Source organism: Cornus florida, unplaced genomic scaffold (assembly GCF_030987335.1).
Source record: "Cornus florida cultivar Cherokee Brave unplaced genomic scaffold, ASM3098733v1 CherokeeBrave_3.0.0_Hap2_Chr01, whole genome shotgun sequence".
Classification (NCBI taxonomy): Eukaryota; Viridiplantae; Streptophyta; class Magnoliopsida; order Cornales; family Cornaceae; genus Cornus; species Cornus florida.
In genome coordinates this window covers 105649951-105662106 of record NW_026775571.1, presented here as the reverse complement: position 1 = coordinate 105662106, position 12156 = coordinate 105649951, and the positions used below count along the sequence as shown (strand labels likewise).

The window sequence follows — 12156 nt, the reverse complement described above, 5'->3', positions numbered from 1 at the left end:
ACAACAACACTAATAACTACAATAATAATATCGATAATAAAATTAAATAAACAAATTATAGTAATATTAATAGTAATAAAATCAAATAAAAAAATAATGATAATAATATTTATATTTTCATATTTACGGTCTTTACACCTGCTGTTAGGTGCCTTTTTAATTTCTTCCACCTGTTAGGTGGACGCGTCCTTGTCCAATTAAAACCTTTGAACATGGTCAAGGACTTCAGTGATCGTCCCCTTGCATGCACTGTATAAACCAACATAAGGGTGAAGCTTTTGGTGTATCAAATTTGAAACAAAATCTATATATCAATTAAGCTGTTTAGTGATCATGGCAACCCTCCTCCTTTCCACTCGTGCCTTCTGCACTCTCCGGACTACTAATTTCAATAGCCCTTCTTCTGTCACGAGATCATCCACCACCACCAGCCGCCTTGTCCCGACTAATCTAGGGAGGAGGAGTTCAACTACTTGTCCTTCGGTCATGGGATATTCCCTCACCAGTTCCCGTCCTGTCCTCACTATGTGTTCCGCAACTCCCACTAACTTTGTTACTGCATCTGTAGAGAAGAAAGAAGTAAAACGTAGCGATTTTCCGGAAGATTTTATTTTTGGAGCAGGATCAGCTGCCTATCAGGTATTGCACATTTGGCCACCTTTAATTTTATAATTATTCTACTTGAATTAAGTAATAACTTAAGTATATACAAGCTTCCTAGTTACTTACTAAAGTCTTCCCCGCGCGCGTGTGTACATATATGCATGCATGTGCATTGTGCTGTGCTATGCCTCTTATTGTTTCGTTTGTTTACAAATTCAGGTTCAAGGTGCAGCAAGTGAAGGTGGCAGAGGCCCTAGTATCTGGGACACTTTTACAGATCGATTCCCTGGTCTCTCTCTCAACCTCCAATTAAAAATCACACACAAATCACTCAAAAACTAGTATGAAATTCATTTCTCAAGCAGGGTGTATCTTCTTCATTTCTCATTCAAATTTGAATTTTGAAAATGATTAGCGCGGGATTGCCCTTAGATAATCCTCCATGAATAGCGCTAGTAGTACTCCTGAAGAGATGAAGGGGAAAATCACACCACGGAATCTTAATCAAATGAAGCTATGTACCAAAAGTGAGAGAGAATCAAACCACATTATATATATATCTATGGCCAAGAAATCGAGAACACCACATTAACCCAGCTAGCTAGCTTCTAGTTCTTGACTTATTTCTCTAGAAACCTAGAAGCTCGATCCCCTTCTCCCATTAAATAAAAAAACTAAATTCTATGAAATATATTTTTTTATCTCACTCTCTTATTTCTGTATATGACAAATAAAAAACCAAAAATATTACATTTGTTTCGACATAAAATATTTTTTTTTCCAGGTAAAATATTTTTTTAATTTTATTTTATCGGTGTTTGGCAAATGTTTACGTCGAGGTTGAGGTTGAATCCATCGGTCGAAATATGTAAAATGACTTGTCAAAAATTGATGAATAAGTTATTTTTGTTAAATTTTAATATTTTTTTTCTTCATAAATATTTTACGACAATTAAATACCAAAAAATAAAAATATATTTTGTAAAAAATATTTTACGTCCAAACACACGGAACCTAATTGACATTTCTTTTCTTTCATTAGATTGCAAACTAAAAGACCCTTAATCAATGGATCCTAAAAACGCAATCATGCATAGTTTTCAATCATCTTTCCATACAATAGCATAGTGAATATTTATTATTTCTTATTACAGGCAAATGGCACATGTTTATTGGATGGGAGTATTATATTGTCGATACACATAGGATATATATCTAACAAAATTTTAACAATATTTGCTTACTCATGTGGAATTTTTCTCTTCATCGACAATATGACATAGAGATAGAAAGACACGTGTTTAATTTTGTTGATGCCAAAAATCTACACGCTCCGGAGCCCGTGACGATTCCTGCAAGACAAGAGAAGTGATAACCGGTGTGGTGCCGGCCGGGTGCACTCCGACGGTCAAGTTAGTACTCGACGATTAAAATATCCAATAAGGATTCCATATGAAATTTATGGTGTACCTTTTTAGGTTGACTGATCATTTCTTTTATAGAAGCATTAATGGTAGTAGTTGTTGAAGCGAGATTCTCCCTGATCCAAGATGATATTGTTCCCTTTTTACAAGAATGGTAACTCTGGTTACATATGGTAACCAGATATTTTTTATGATTTTATAGAGATTTTGGTAAGATAAATCCCTTACCCTTTATCTTATTTCTCTTTTGATTTGAGTTGCCTATTATTTTTATCCTTATCAGTTGTCCCCCATTCTCGTGCTTGCTTGTCAAACATCGAGAATGTCAGAATATTTTTTGGAATGACGTCTCTTTGGCATAAATCAATCTCTTTTTAGGTTAACCCTAGTTGGGCGGCCTTTTTTTTTGGTTGATCTCTTAAGATTTGCCCGAACTTCATGAGCTGGGGGAGTAGGCTTTCTTAAGCTGAATGAGCTTACCTTTTAAAAAAGGGAAGTATATTTACGAGTTTTACTCAGCTCGCCCCCTTAAAAAGGAAAATATATTTTACGAATTTCACTCAGCTCGCCCCCTTAAAAAGGAAAATATATTTTACGAGTTGATTTCGACCCCTTTTAATACGGAGGACAACAATTACGATTCAGCTCGGGCCCTTATAGTACGGAGCACTTTTATATCAATCCCTTATAATACCGGGATGGTAATTACGAGCTTCATTCAACTCGCCCTTTAAAAAGGAAAATATATTTTACGAGCTTCACTCAGCTCATCCTTTAAAAAGGGAAGTATATTTTACAAGTCGATTTTGACCCTTTTTAATACGGAGGACAACAATTACGAGCTTCATTCAGCTCGGGCCCTTATAGTACGAGGCACTTTTATATTAATCCCTTATAATACGGGGATGACAATTACAAGCTTCATTTAACTAGCCCTTTAAAAAGGGAGTAGGTTCTCCAAGCTTCATGAACTTATCCTTTTAATATGGGAGGTTCATCCTCGTGAGTTTCGTTATCTCATCTTTTTGATAAGAGAGACTAATTTTTCAGAGCTTCGTGAGCTCGTATCTTTAATAAGAGAGGTTAATTTTCTGCCCCCATTCCCAAGCTTGCCTCTCATGCGCAACGAACGCTAATGTTTTCTTTCTATTTGCAAAGTTAGCAAAACAAAAATAAAAGAACAGATGTACAGTTTGAATGGATAATATATACATATTTATATATATCAGAATTGGTACAATTAAGGCAAAAACTTATCATTGAGTATCAATGGAGCTAGCGATTGTTCTCTAGAATAAGAATTTTTTTTTTTTTTTTTTTTTTTACACCCTATGAATAGTACCCGTGGGTACTATTCATGTGAATAGTACTCAGAAAATAATTTTTTTTTTTTTTACACCCTGTGAACAGTACCCGCGGGTACTATTCCCACTGACACTATTCATGTGAATAGTACTCACAGAATAATTTATTTTTATTTTTATTTTTATTTTTATTTTTATTTTTTTTCAAACCCTGTGAACAGTACCCACAAAGCGTAGTATTCTATCGAAGGGTCCCCAAGTGAACTACATCATTATGTAGGTGAACAATATTTTGTAGACAATTGGAAACACATAAAAAATTGTTTCTCTTTAAATCATGTGAGGAAGTGTAGACATATATTTTGATATACGCGTAATGTATGAAACTTACCCCGTTAACAGCGATGATGAAACAACTGCTAGCGGTCGGGTAGGGCTTTCCAGCAATTTTACCGGATTGAGCAACTGTACTGTTGCTTTTGGCCACGTAATCCATGAACTATTCTCTTTCTTTTAGAGAAAGCCAGATTGTAAAGGGACTGAATTGCTTTTAAGTTTTGTAATAGATTTCCCTTGTACGAACCATGATTTGTTGGGACCAATATACGTTCCCACAGACGGCGCCAACTGTTGATGCCAAAAATTTACACGCTCCGGAGCCCGTGACGATTCCTGCAAGACAAGAGAAGTGATGACCGGAGTGGTGCCGGCCGGGTGCACTCCGACGGTCAAGTTAGTACTCAACGATTAAAATATCCAATAAGGATTCCATATGAAATTTATGGCGTACCTTTTTAGGTTGACTGATCATTTCTTTTATAGAAGCATTAATAGTAGTAGTTGTTGAAGCGAGATTCTCCCGGATCCATGATGATATTGTTCCTTTTTTACAGGAATGGTAACTCTGGTTACATATGGTAACCAGATATTTTTTATGATTTCATAGAGATTTTGGGTAAGATAAATCTCTTACCCTTTATCTTATTTCTCTTTTGACTTTGAGTTGCCTATTATTTTTATCCTTATCAAATTTAAATTCAAAATATATATAAAAAATAATTATTTTTCTTTTTCTTATATTTTAAATTCAAAGTGGACAAGTGCCAATTTATTATTATGTCATATCGATGGTGAGGAGAATAATCTTACTCATCATTGAGGAAACAAATATTGTACACAATTTTTTAAAATGAAAATGAGATCTTACAAGAATATATGGTCATTACTAGACCTGTTAACGGGTCGGATTCGGATTTGACCTGATTCGATTTGAATTTGATAAGCATTTTACTTGCTCCGATCCGATCCGATCCGATTCAATAATTCGGCGGACGTTTTGTAAGTGAATCCATACCCTATTTATTAATAAATGGATATTCAATTCGATCCGATCCGATCCGATAAAAATATAATTTTATTTTTTATTAAAAAAAAAGGAAAAAAAAATATTAAAAGAGAATAAAAAACAATGATTAGAAAAAATGACATAAAACAAAAGATAAATAAAATATGGAAGGAAAAGAAATTTTTTTTTTTTTTTTATCATTTATTAGTATATGGGTGAGAAAACCACACTATTGTACATATAATAATATGATTGTTTTTATTTATTTATTTATTATTATTACAACTAATATAAATCTGATAGGAGTATTGTGTGTATATATATATATATATATATATATATATATATATATATAAATTTAATCGGATCGGATTAAAAAAAATTCATATCCAATTTGTTAAATCGAATTATTATATTCGGATCGTAATCGAGTTATCGGATTTTTTGTTCAATTCATATTCAGAATCGGATCTTGTCTAGTCACTACTGTGAGTTTTTTTTTGGCGAGTGACTTTTGCAGCTTGCATGTGAAAAAAATACATATATACACATGCATATATAGTTGTCTTTTTTTTTTTAATTGTTGAAACATTATGTTTATACATGAGACGTCTTGACAATATTTATCATAAAATTACAGAAAAAATTGCAGACGGTAGCAATGGAAGTGTGGCCAACGACTCCTATAATCGATACAAGGTAAATCAATAATTAGTTACGAAAATTTACTACAAAATAAGGTCATATATACATTATTAAGTCTGAACTATATACTAGATTATTTAATTCGTACATTTAATTTGAATTATATAGCACAAGATAGATTTAAGGTTCACTTATTTTTTTTTTCTCTAACCATGTTGTAGGAAGACGTGCATATAATGAAGAATATGGGTCTCAATGCCTACAGAATATCAATTTCATGGTCTAGAATATTGCCAAGTATGAATCAATCTTTTTTGCCTTATTTATTTAGAAAGATCTCATATATCTCAAGTGATTTAATTATTATTGTGGTTATTTTATCAGCTGGAAAATTAAGTGGTGGAGTCAACAGGGATTCCATCGACTACTATAATAATCTCATAAATGAACTCTTAGAAAACGGTACTCATGAATGAATCGACCTGAATTCCTTTCTAAATTTTTATTTTACTTCCGCATCAACTTGCATAGATTTAATTTGTCATCTCAAAGTATATGTTTGTGGTGTGTATATATATATATATATATGCACAGGTATAACACCTTTTGTGACTCTATTCCACTGGGATCTTCCTCAAGCCTTAGACGATGAGTACGGAGGTTTCCTTAGTGAAAGAATTGTGTAAGTGGCTAAGTTTAATTCTATCCATAATCCATTGACTTTAGTATGAATTTTTTTAGTGAACATTTGGTGTTTAATATTGCAACTAAATAAAATAATATTGATTTTTATATCAACATAACAGGAATGATTTTCGTGACTATGCAAACCTTTGCTTTTGGGAATTTGGTGATCGGGTAAAGAATTGGATCACGCTTAATGAACCATGGAGCTACTCTGTCTATGGACATCACAAGTGTGCACACCCACCGGGTGGATATTATCCGTGGTATTTGAAGAGTGAATTGAACATGTACGACGTGACGCATAACCTTCTTCTTGCTCATGCAAATGCAGCAGATTTGTATAAGAAGAATTATCAGGTCAATTTCCATCCGCCTTAATTAAATTTTGTGTTCATCTTCTATATCGACAAAAAAGAAAAGAAAAAGAAAATGATAATGTTGATATTGGTCCGAAATTAAACTGTTGTGATTAATTTACATACTAATGATATTGAATGTCAATAGAAAGTTCAAAATGGAAAGATCGGGATTGTGAATGTGACATGCTGTTTAAGACTGCCAAAGGTCATGAAGACGCTGGGGAGAGAGAAACCAATTTCATGTTAGGATGGTGAGTATTATATTAATACTCGCGTATGTTTTTTTAATTTGTTGAACTGGGGTATTCAAGGCTTCGCCCCAATTAATCCTGAGGACTCAGGAAGGGTGCCTCCCACCCCCGGGCAGGGTAAGTAGTATGATAGCGGAGGTGTGGCCCCAAGTTGTCATACCTCTGCTTCTTTAATTAAGATCCCACTTGCGAGAGTGGTTAATGAACCTACCCAGAAAATGCAACCGGTTTTGAGCTACGAACCGGTTCCATTTGGATAGTAGCCCAATTCCGAAACCCAAAATGTAATGCAACTTTTATTGTGCGAATCATGACTTGAACAGACTCAAACGGACCAAAAATAGATAATAAGGGTCCTGCCGGCAGCGAACTGCAGAAGTGAGTTTTCCGGGTATTTTATCAAGTTATGAACACATAATAAGATACGCCTAACCAATCAGGTTATGGGCACATAACAAGATGCGCTCAATATGACAAATTTGCAAATTCTTGAAAAAGGAAGGCAATTCCATTGGTCTCCTTTTCCAAATCTCAAAATCGATTTCTCATTTCATGTTCTTTGATTCTTCCATTTTGTTCTTCAGGTTTATGAATCCATTGACAACAGGGGAATATCCAAAGGACATGAGAGATAAAGTGAAAGATCTTCGACATTTCAGTAAGAATGAGCAAAAGTTGCTAAAAAATTCATGCGATTTCATCGGATTGAACTACTATACAGCATATCATGCACTCGACAAAAAAATATATCAAGAATCTCATGGTAATGGTGTTGAAGATTCACCTGATTATGAAAAACCAGTTGTTTTCCATCCACTGTCTGATGTTTTACTTACAGGTATATAATTAATTAGTTCTAAACTTCTAATGCAATTTTAATTCCGTACGAACTCAAATGATCGAATATATATTTGCTTGTAGGTCGTTGGAAAGGTGAAGCAATTGGTGAAAAGGTATGCCTTCAAGTTTTGTCAACCTCTACAAAATCACGTCTAACCATCATTTAATATGAATCATCATTTAATCAAGTATTTATCTTATACAATTAATTAATTTGATAATGTTGCAGGCTAATTCATGGCTTAATGTCTGTCCAGAAGGACTTGGACATGTTTTGCAAAAACTTGCGAAAAAGTACGATACTAAGCTTATTTACATTACGGAGAATGGTAAGCCTTAAATTTGGCAAGGTTGATTGTGTGGGTATATATATATATATATATATATGTTGGGCAGAATGATATATACCATATATATTACTACCCTAGACATAGGTATGAATTAAGTCAAATACTTCTGTTTCTCTTATAGGGGTCTGCGACAAGTTTGATGTAAAAGGCACAAATCTTTCAGAAGTCTGCAATGATAAGATGAGGAAAAAATACATCCAAGATCATCTTCTTCAGATTAAAGAAGCGAGAAAGTAAGTTCTTGGAAAAAAATCCGTTCTCTTTATTTTGATGCGATAAATGTTATACTACGGTATTAATGATTTAAAAGTTTAGACTAAATTAATAATGAAAATTGTGATACATTGTTTAGTTATTATATTTTTGTACATCAATTATATATATATGACTGGATATATTTTTTTAATTTTAATTTTTTTCATTTACGGACAGGGATAAAGTTAATGTAATGGGATACTTTGTTTGGTCTCTCATGGATAATTTCGAATGGGGTGATGGTTACCTTACCCGTTTCGGCCTCATTTATGTGGATTACAAGAATAATTTAGCCAGACACCCAAAAGACTCAGCTCTGTGGTACATGAATTTTCTCAAGGGAGGGTCTCCGGTAACTACAATACCAATGGAGGCGGCGAAAGAGTCTCCGGCGAAAGAGTCTCCGATCCCTTACAGTACCAACGGAGTATTGCCAGAGACAGTAGTGCTTCCGAGCTAGGCTGTCAATAAAGGGACATCAAAACTCCAATGCCAATAATCTAACAACTCTCTTTCTCATTTTTCAATAAAATAAAAGTGTTTTCCCCACTTTTTTTTCCGGAAAAAAAAAAAAGAAAAGGAAAAAAAAAGTTTTCGTTCCTTTCTGTTGGTTGATGATGTCATATATATATATATATATATATATATATATATATATATATTTGTGTGTTTAAACTCAAGCTAGCATTCCTTTTGCTTGATCAATATTTGTAAGGGTTTGTAAGTTTGGGGAGGGCTACCTCCTGCTGTGTAGCCCATTATCGTCATTTCATTTATCAATATCAAATGATTGAACAACTCGAAGCAATTTATTTACGATAATTAGTTGACATTCATAAAATGAATCTGATGAATTATGAGTTCATTCCTTTCTGTTGGTTGATAATATGTCATATATGTGTTTAAACTCAAGCTAGCAGTCCTTTTGCTAGATCAATTGTGAGGGCGTGTAAGTATGGGGAGGGCTACCTCCTGCTATGCAGCCCATTATCGTCCTTTCATTTATTAATATGAAAGAATAACTTTGGTTATCAAATGATTGAACAATGGGAGCAATTTCCTTATCATAATTAGTTGGCATTCGTAAAATGTATCTAATGAATTATGAGTTCAATACATTCTATTTAGCGAAATGACGAATATTCCTTACTCATTACCAGACAATTACTTATTCACAAATATGAAAGAACTCTTTTCGCTCATCATAGGATATTTTTGTAATGAGTTCTAGAACTCGACCATTCTATATGGTCAAACCAATAAAAAATACGAATCAAACTCAAGTTTATTTAGTCACTATAAAATATTGAGTTGCAAATTATACAAGTTGTGACTGGGGTAATGGTTACCTTACCCATTTCGGCCTCATTTGTGTGGATTATAAGAATAATTTAGCCAGACACCCAAAAGATCGACTCAGTTCTGTGGTATATGAATTTTCTCAAGGGAGGGTCTCTGGTAACTATATTTGGGTTCACGTGGAGGATCGCAAGGCGATGATGATGGGCGAAATTGAAGGGCATCCTAATCTCGTGCTGTGATGTCATCCTCGAGATCTGTCCCAGTACCGAAAATCTCACCAAGAAGCTCATTAACGCCGGCAAGTTCATTATCGTCGACGAAGAACTTTAAAACATGATTAAAGGATTCGATTGCCTAACCACTGTCGCTAGCGAACTTGCCGCCGCTTCGGGTTCACGTGGAGGATCACAAGGCGGCGATGATGGCCGAAATTGAACGGCATCCTCATCTCGTGCTTCGATGTCATCCTCGAGATCAGTCCCGGTACTAAAAATCTCACCGAGAAGCTCATCAACACTGGCAAGTTCATTATCGCCGTTGAACTTGACCCTCGTAATGTCTATAAGTTGGAGCGTGTGTGTACAGTGAATATTAGAAAGAGACCCTCGGTGAAGCTCATCAACGCCAGATTAGGGAGAGACTCAGTTATTGTGTGTGTGTACATTGAATATATGTGTGTGAGAAAGTTAGAGATTATATGAAGCGTATGATATATTGTTGTTCTTGTCACAAGGGTAGTTTTGTAACTCTGCAATACTCTATGAGGTTAAAAATGTCATTTCAGACATTGTGAAGGGCAAAATTGACCTTGCACTCATTTATTCCTCCTGACATCAGCCCTGGCCGTCTATTACTTAACGGCAGGGGTACCTTGGTACGTCTGGTCAAAGGTTAGGGGGTGTGCGTGGAATATTGAAACTTAGAGGGGGTATAAGTGAAATATGGTCAAAGGTCAGGGGGTGTAGGTGGAATTAACCCTTATTTTTATTAGTTATATGAAAAAGTTATATATTTTAACTATGTCAATTATATCACAAGTTCAACAAAAATAAAATAAAATAATTATATCACAAAAGTATTAAGAGTTTGCTTAGTTGTTACTTGTTAGTATATGTTGGGCTTGCTTTTTATTACTAAATAATGAAGGGAGATGATATACACGGGCGCTCCACTCTTATATTTAAATAATTAAAATGACAAAAATAATCATGTACATTCCTTCTTCAAGGATTGTGTGCTCGCATTTCTCCTTTCACTTATCTTTTTTCTCCATCATATTCTTATGCCCCTTCTTATTTATCCATCTTTCACCTTTTCTCATCACCATAGTGGATCTAAAAAACAAGGGGCGGAGCAAGTGAGGTTAGTTTACTTATAAAATTATATAGTACTTGTTGATACGAAAATTCTCGTGACCCAGAACGGTAAGGATGGTAGGGTACTGGCTGAGGACCCTGCGACGATCAAGTTAATACTTGTAATCGTATAGTAGAAGAATTAAATATCTATTGAATGTTTGAGGGTTTTTTCTCGTACCTCATTAATTGTCACACAATGTATTTATTGTCATCCTCAGGATTAGGTTGGTTACAGAAATGTCGATCAGGAATATTTGAATGAGTTGAATCGGGATCTTCATTCACCAACTGAATGACAAAGGAGTCGTCATATTTACCTCCTGCATTCTAGGATTTGAAAAACGGACTACGATTATCTTGGTTGGTCAACTTCAAATTATTTTATCCTCATCAGATGCCCCTTATTGTTTCGAACGGACTAGGAAATATCAAAGTTTTATTTATTTATTTTTATTTTTTTTTACCTCATGATACTATTCCAAGGTCAACGGTACCTTGGGGTACTGTTCCCGAGGTTTTTTTTTTTAATCTCCGGTTACTTGCAAAATGTTATGAAAAGGCGTGAGTCCAATCCTATACTCAATAACACCGATGTACGGTGATGGTTGGATTCCCTTTGGGAATAAACACATTATATATATATGAGTGTGTTTTACAAGCTTTACTTAACACGTCACTTTAATAAGAGAACAAGTTTTACGAGCTTTACTCAGCTCGCCCTTTTGATAAGGGGAGCAATAATTTTGAGCTTCACCCAACTCGCCCTTTTAATAAAGGGTCTAATTTTTACGAACTTCACCCAACTCGCCCTTTTAATAATGGGATGTTTTGCCCAAGTTTCGTGAGCTTGCCCTTTAATAAGGGAATAGGCTTTTCTTTTTCTCTTTTCTTTTTTCTTTTTCTATTTAGCTTCATGAGCTCACATTTTAATAAGGGTGTTGTTTGTGTTTGAGATTGCCTTTGTGAGGTCATAAATTAATTCCTCTATCCCGTTTCCTTGGAGTAAAGTAGTAATCATGTCTGATATAAATAACATGGTTTAGACATGGGCATTAACTTATCTACAACTATCTTGAGATATTAGTCATATAATTCGACAAAGCATCGGCTGCGTAAGGAATTGGTGAAGGAGACTAGACTTTGACTGACTTTGTGTACTAAGGTTGATGCGTCAGACTTTTGAATCTTACCATCATATGTAGATTGTTATCTAATTGATTGTTATCACGTGATTTACTGCTTTGCCCCTAGTGTGATAAATTGGGGGATCTTGAACGGGGACCTATTCTGTAGGTACATAACTTGGCATCCTAGATAGACGATGGCCTGGTGACCTCTAGATAAGTGCCTCGTCGGATGTGGGAATCTCCCTGGACTTAGATAACTCCTTGGGCATAAAGACCTCTTTGGACATGGGGATCTTGAGAAACATT

At 34.7% G+C, this 12156-nt stretch overlaps 1 pseudogene; it reads left to right on the top strand.

Moving 5' to 3' along the window:
- Positions 1-333: 333 nt before the first annotated feature.
- LOC132279698 (raucaffricine-O-beta-D-glucosidase-like) lies at positions 334-8523 on the top strand (annotated as a pseudogene).
- Positions 8524-12156: the final 3633 nt, after the last annotated feature.